The 7,423-nt window shown below is 42.4% G+C and overlaps 1 pseudogene across 1 annotated transcript; it reads right to left on the bottom strand.

Annotated features, from left to right (window-relative positions):
• Window positions 1-4,489: 4,489 nt before the first annotated feature.
• Window positions 4,490-5,541, bottom strand: LOC101568941 (annotated as a pseudogene). The gene has a single exon (XR_001117084.2). The product of XR_001117084.2 is annotated as a cofilin-1 pseudogene (transcript).
• Window positions 5,542-7,423: the final 1,882 nt, after the last annotated feature.

Here is a 7,423-nt window from a genome sequence, read left to right as displayed (position 1 = left end):
GTTAATTATTGAAACTGTCCTACCAATTTGATTTGAAACTGTCTCATTGCTATTTGTTTATCAATAAAATTATGGGAAAAAAATAAATAAAATACATGCATAAATACTAAAAAAATTCAGAAATAAACATTATTAATTCAAAACCTTCTTCTCATTGAACTAAGAGAAAGTAGCTGTGTATTTTGTATATACAGAAATATATTTTTCCACTACAAAATGGTCCTTCATTTATATCCTCTTTGTTGTTTACTTTTGTCAGAGATGTGTATTCCATTGTCATTTATATATTGTGGGTGCATGAATTCAGCAGAGTATGCCAATATAGTCCAGTAGTTCATAATAGTAGTGGGTTATCCAAAAGACTGGCAATGTCAGAAGTTGTTGACTTGAGTCTTTTACAGCTCAGCATATTAATATGGCTTTACTTTTTGTACCTCAATTTTATACTTTTCTGCTGGATGGTTAAGACCAAGATTAAGCCAAACCTATATAACAAGAAATGTAACTTTTGTATGTGACAAGGTCAGTCAAATCCCCTCAGGATTTAACCTGAGATCCTGTACCTCAGATTGTAGAACCTTTATCAATGTCAGCCTTGTGGATGAGTTATGGCCATTACTTGACCAGTTTGCTCTCTGAGAAAGCCTGAGGGAATGTTTTCTCTCCATGTGACTCTCCTTAGACACACTCTACATCATTGATCACTTTCCTCTTGGCCCCATAATCTCCTTGATCTGAAAATTTGAGACACCAGAGTTGCAGGATGTTACAGTACAGTTTCTACTATTCCTGAGTCCTCACTGACCTTGAAAGGTTAGGGCCAAAATGTTGGCTGTCCTTGCAGCCCTTCTTTTTCTCTAATTTTTGATCTGCAAATGTAATTTGTTAACCCTCCAGAAGAGAGGCTTAATGATGTTATTACCCTATACATAGGCAGTTCAGTATAAGAAGTAAAGCCATGCTGTTATGTTGAGCTGTAGGGGACTCAGGTCAGCAATTTCTGACATTGCCAGTCAAGCAGAAGACCCAATACTATTAAGGGTTACTGGACTCTTTTAGAATACTTTGCTGAGTTTACACACCTATAATATTCAAATAACAGAACTTAACAAAAAAAGGGGATACAGATGAATGTCCATTTTGTATCTGTGTATTCAAAGTGGTTTGGATAGATATATAGTTACATTCTCTTAATAAATAGAGTGATTTGTTCTAATGGTGTTTGTAAATAGGATATCATGTCCTCATCTTGTAAAGCAATTAACCACTAGGAAGAATGTATACAATGTGTTAATTATTGAAACTGTCCTACCAATTTGGTTTGAAACTGTCTCATTGCTATTTGTTTCTCAGTAAAATTATGGGAAAAAAAACATAGGCAGTTGAGCTTAACCTCACTATCTGTCTGAATATCAAACATCTTAGACATAACATGGAACAGGTATTTTCCATCAAGTATTGATATGTTAAACTTTAAATCCCTACAGACTTGAAGAAAAAAATTAGAAAAATATTTTTAAAAATAGGAATAAACAATTACATATTTTTACACAGAAATTTAGAAATCTAACCATATACAGCATTGTAGCAGGACAGTCCTATGACTTTTTTTTTCTGGTCTCTTTTTTTCATTTATTACCTTTAAAAAAAAAACCAAACATTTACTTGAGAGACGATATACCAGTAATTGATATGACATTAGAAGCAGTACACACTTAGAAGACCAGAATGACAGGCATTCCAAGCATGGACCTAGGATTACACATTGCTATCTTCAGTGCAGTTTCTTAGTTTGCAAGTAGCAGCATATTTAGTTAGCACCACTCTGATCAGGTTGTCACTCCAACAGCCACCCATGCATTATTGTTATCCCATCTCTACTATTTCGTAAAACAAAGTTCCTATTTCATTAAATTTCCCCTTGTTTTTAAAAGAAAAAAAATGTCTTCCAGTTGTTCTGAAGGGATTGTCTCTGAGTTTCTAAAGGGTTTCCTACTTGTTTTTTTTTTTTTTTTTTTTTTGAGAGGGACACATGCTTATTCTGTCTCCCTTGCTTTTTGCACTCGCTTGCATTAAACTCGTGCAGCAATCTTCCTGTCTTGGCCTCCTTAGTGCTAGGATTATAGGTGTGCATCACTATAATACAAAATTTTTAAAAATACCTTCATAATTGGACCAGACTCAGCCAGCCTTAACTTACTACCCAGCTGCAACTCAGAGAAAATTTAACTCAGCTCTCTCTGACCAGCTGCACAATAGCCTACAAACATATCCTGTTTTACCACCCTGTTTAAGGACTATCTATGGGGGACAGGCTAGCCCTGTCAAGGACACAATCTTACCAGCTTGTTCGGTCCCTAATTTCCCCCCAGACCTTCCTGCATCATGATGAATGGCCCCTGTAACTACACCTGCCTGACAACAAGTGACCAAATATATGTAACCAAATATAAAATAACCCATTATTGGTTTTGTACTTCCTGCTTACAAAATGCATATAAGTTGCTATTTTACTCTAGGCCAAGGCTGATGATTTGGACCTGGTTCTCATCAGCTACCAGCATAATAAAAGTGGCCTTCCAGCTCCTTGGTGCAGAGTGTTTTCCATCCAGTTCAGTACAGATTCTATAAACCACCACACCTGGCTGCATTTTGCACTGGTCATTCAAAGGCTGAGATCACACAGTCTTCAGCCTTTGGATAAAGCTTCTGTGGACATCTACAAATTTATCAAAAACATAAATTGAGTTAGGAGGATGGACATAAGATGAGAAAGAAAAAAGACATGCAACTCATTACAGAGGGCAAACAATACAACACACAGGACAATTAGCATGGGGTTGATATGGGGTGAGAGGGTAAACTGGGTTTTATTCTAGAAAATCACCTGGTTTCAAGAAAAACTATTTATCTTCTTTGGTTCCACTTCCTCATCTGTAACAGAGACCATTATGCTATGACTTCTAGCTCCCTCAGTTGTTGTGCAGATAACACTAGAAATATAATAGGCAATCATGTGATGGTGGGGGAAGAAATTAACTTTCAAATACATGCTTTGAAGCAAAACTAACCTCAGTTGGCTGAGATTTGAGACTGAGATTAAGGAGGTTGGATCTTCCCAATGGGAATACGGAAATATTCTTAAGTAGGGATAATACCAAGTAAACTCCACAAAGACAAGAATTTTGTCTGTTTTGTTTTCTATTCTCTCCTCTGTGCATAGTATCAATTGAGGTACCAAATGTTCGCTTCTTTAAGAGTGTGTGGGGGGCATGGCCCTAGCTCAGGCCTTTAAGTGGCTGCTTCCACAAATCTCTCAGCCTCAGGTTGCTGGAGTTCGAACCTCACAACTCTCCCGCTGGCCAAAAGTGCCCTGAAGCCATTCGAGGAACAAAAAAACAAAAAAAAAGAGTGTGTGCCCATTCCTCGTGGGGCATCCCCACAGGCTCCCCTCATGGGAGCTCTCCCGCAGGACTGTAACCTTCATATTTCTCTCCATCAACACTCTGGAGAAGGCTTGATTTAGTCTCAGGGACAGCGGCAAAGCAGCCGTGGCTTCTCTGCAAAACCCAAGTCACTTGCACATGTCCAGGGTTAAATTCCATTCCTTCTTTGCCCACTTCCTTTGACTGGAGCTCCTGAGAAAATCACACGGTGGGTGCTCAAGCAATATTGGTTGAATGCTTGGGATCAGTTGATTCAAGGAGATCACAGAAGTGAATTGGTGAAGGAAACTGTGAGGTACATTTTAAAGTATAGAGTAATTAAAAGAACTATTAACACAAAGTTGTATGGCCAGGTGTGTTGGCATACACCTGTAATCTTAGCACTGGTAGGCTGTGGCAGGAGGATCACTGTGAATCTGAGGCCAGCCTGGGCTACAATGTGAGTTCAAGGCCATCCTGAACTGCACAGTGAGACCCTGCTTTCAAAAGAAAAAAACAGATATACCAGTGGCCGATAATGGACAATAATTATATGAGAAAGTGCTGAGCATCTTTAGCTATCAGGAAAATGTAAATCCAGACTACATCAAAATTCCATCTGGGGCCAAACAGATAGCTCAGTGGACTAAAGTGCCTGCTTAGGCAAGTGCAAGGACTGGGGTTTGATCCCCTGCACCACATGCCGTGCTGGCCCCACCTCTGGGGCACACTGGGATAGTGACTGAAACTGTGTGTGGTGATGCGTGCCTATAATCCCAGTGCTTTGGAGGCTGAAAACAGGAGGATCACTATCCTTGTAGTGAGACTCTGTAGATCCTGAAAAAAAGAAAAACAAACCTCCATCTGATGCCAATCAGAATGGCAATTACCAAGAAAACAAAAAACAAATGCTGATGAAAATGGGGTGAGGAAGACTGGGCATGGTGGCGCGCACCTGTGATCCAGAGCTTGGGAGGCTGCAAACAGCACAACTTGCCTCATTACAAGTCTGATCTGTGTAGTGAGGCACTGTAGGCCCTGTACTAGATACATTTTTTTTTCCACAACATTCCATTTATACACAGAACTAAATAGACAAGCACAGAGTCACTATTTCGGTTAGAAGTTGGCAGCATGGGAGCGGGAAGGAATAGGTGGGGAGTGTGGATGTCGTTAAAAAAAAAACAAAAAAAAAAAACAGCCCCCCCCCCCAAAGCTGGCTGCCTGAGGGGAACTTGGTCTGCTTCAACCCAATAGGAATCAGAAGATCAAAAGCAGTTTGGGCAGGCCGGAACCGTCAGGGATGGAGGCAGGAGGAAGGTCCAGGGGGTAGGGGGGCTGTTTGGCAACTGGGGTGAAAGGATTGCCCTCCCCCTGCTGGGATCCCCCCCAGCCCCTTCGGTCTGGCAGAAAGGGGGCAGCCTACAACCCCTTGAGGGCAGGTCCAGGGCTGCCAGATGCTCCAGGCAGGGACTGGAGGGGCTCACAAAGGCTTGCCCTCCAGAGAGATGACGGCACTGCCGCCCAGCTTCTCTGCCAGTGTGCAGCGGTCCTTGACCTCTTCGTAGTAATTTGCCTGTAATTCGTGCTTGATCCCTGTCAGCTTCTTTTTGATGGCATCCTTGGAACTGGCATAGATCATTTTGCTCTTAAGGGGTGCACACTCAGGGGCCCAAAAGATAAACACCAGATCTTCCTTCTTGCTCTCCTTGGTCTCATAGGTTGCATCATAGAGGGCATAGCGACAGTCCTTGTCTGGCAGCATCTTGACAAAGGTAGCATAGGGGTCGTCCACAGTCTGGCCCACATCCCCCACCAGAATCTCCTTGCCCTCCTCCAGGATGATGTTCTTCTCATCCTCACTCAGGCAAAAAAGCACCGCCTTCTTGCACTTCTTCACTTCCTCTGGTGTTGAGGACTTGCACACCTTCATGTCATTGAATACCTTGATGACACCATCAGAGACAGCCACACCAGAGGCCATGTTTCCGGAAGCGAAAGAGAGACTGCAAAAAGAGATGAAGAAGACAAGAGGCGCCGCAGCTGCTGCCGGGACCCGACTGAACGCGGCCTCTCCCGGCCCCTTCCGTTTAGTACGAGCCGCACAATGAGGGGCGGGGCGGGCTTCCCGCACTCCCCGCGCGGCCGATGGGAAATGAAGTCCGAGGGTCCTGCGCCGTCGTCTGGCTCGCTGAGTAACTGTCCGACGTGTTGTCTGCTTCCACTAGATACATTTTTTAAAAAAGATTTCAAAACAAGAATGAGATGGGGAGACACTTCCACATTATTGTGGGAATATAAATTAATACAGTCACTGTGGAAAAGAGTATGCAGACTCCTTAAAACACCAAAACCAGAACTCCCACACGCTCCTGCTGCAGGGCTTCTGCATATCCCAAGAAAAGTGACAGTCAGCGCATGACAAAGGGTCCTGCACACCCGGGTTTATCACAGCACTGCTCATAACAGCCAACTTCTGGAATCAGCTTGTTACAGCTGAGTGGGCCAAAAACGGCTGAGATTCTCGTGCACAGCAAGGAAAGCACTGTGGAGCCACATGTCCTGGTGAGGAGCAGGCAGCTATGTTCACTGCAGATCCCATAGAAGGTAGCAGCAGGAATGCGGGACAGGGAAAAAGGCAAGAAGGGCCATGGTAGCCCAAGCTTTTAGACTTTAAATGCCAAACACTTCTACCTTCGGGTGCTTCCTACTGAATTTCTTGCTGGTGCCAGTGCTCTGCTTCTTAGGGCATGGCCACCTCTTAGGTTGTTATTATTTTATTTTTTACTTCTTTAAAAAAAAACAAAAACCAGAAGCATGGGTAAACATTAAAGAGGTGTTTACAGAGAAAGGGAGTGACTCATTCAGCTCCTTTGTTTCTAGCTGTAGTAAGTCAGGTGCCTGTCAGTGGCAGGGGGGTGGACAAAGAGGTGGCACACACGCACAATGGAGTCTATGCAGCCATAAAGAGTAACAATTCTCATGTCATCTGTGGGAAAATGGATAAAACTGAAAAAACCTTCATGTCAAGTGAGCTAACCCAAACTCAGAAAGACAGTATAATGTTCTCTGTCGTGTATGGAATCTAGGGACTGAAAAAAAGACAACACGAGACCAGAAGAAGGACTAAAGGGAAGGTGAAGAAAACTGGGGGAGGGAGTAAGGAAGGGTAGCATGGGGGGGACACAATCAAAATACGTTATAGGAATGCTTGAAAATGTCATGATGCAGCCCTCGGGGACACCAAAGCAGAAGGACAGCAAACTCAAGATCAGCCTGAGCAACTTAGGAAGACCCTGTCAAAATAAAGTGACAAAAAAGAGGGCTGGGAATGTAGCTTAGTGCAAAGGCTCTGGGTTCAATCCCTAGCAATGAATTAGAAGAGAAGAAAGAGAAAAGAAAATGTCACAATGGAATCCACTCTCTTGTACAATTGATGTCCACTGAAAAGGTTCTTAAAAGGAGATGCCCCTAAAGGCATTTTCAAGTGAACAAAAACCAGCAGAGACACGCTATGTGAAATGCTGAACACCTTTCTTCAGACCAAAGGAGAATGTGCTAGAAAAAAATGGAACTTCAAGTATGAAGGAAGAGCTTCAGAAATGGCAGATATTGTAAATACAACTAACTGGTGTCTATTCTTAAATACATTAAGATATGTTTTGCAATAATTATAAATAATATTGTCTGGGGAGTTTTACTTTAGATATACTACTTGTGGCAAGCACAATATAAAGAGGACAAGGCAGGGATGGGCAGAACTCTCTTTCCTGAAAATTTGAAACTGTCCATTGGAAACTGCTCTTTGACACTTCCTCCCTCCAGCCCCTTGCAAATGTCCTTCTACTTCCTGTCTATGGATTTGATTACACTGGGTGCCTTATACAAGTGAAATTCTACAGTATTTTTTTCCTTCTGTCATTGGCTTATTTCACTTCATGCAATGTTCTGAAAGTTACTCATATTTTAACCTGTCAGAATTCCTCCTCCCTTTTTAA

This window comes from Octodon degus, unplaced genomic scaffold, assembly GCF_000260255.1.
Source record: "Octodon degus isolate 3935 unplaced genomic scaffold, OctDeg1.0 scaffold00037, whole genome shotgun sequence".
NCBI classification, from domain to species: Eukaryota; Metazoa; Chordata; class Mammalia; order Rodentia; family Octodontidae; genus Octodon; species Octodon degus.
Note: the sequence above shows the minus strand (reverse complement) of the source record. Positions and strands in the feature narration are given on the sequence as shown.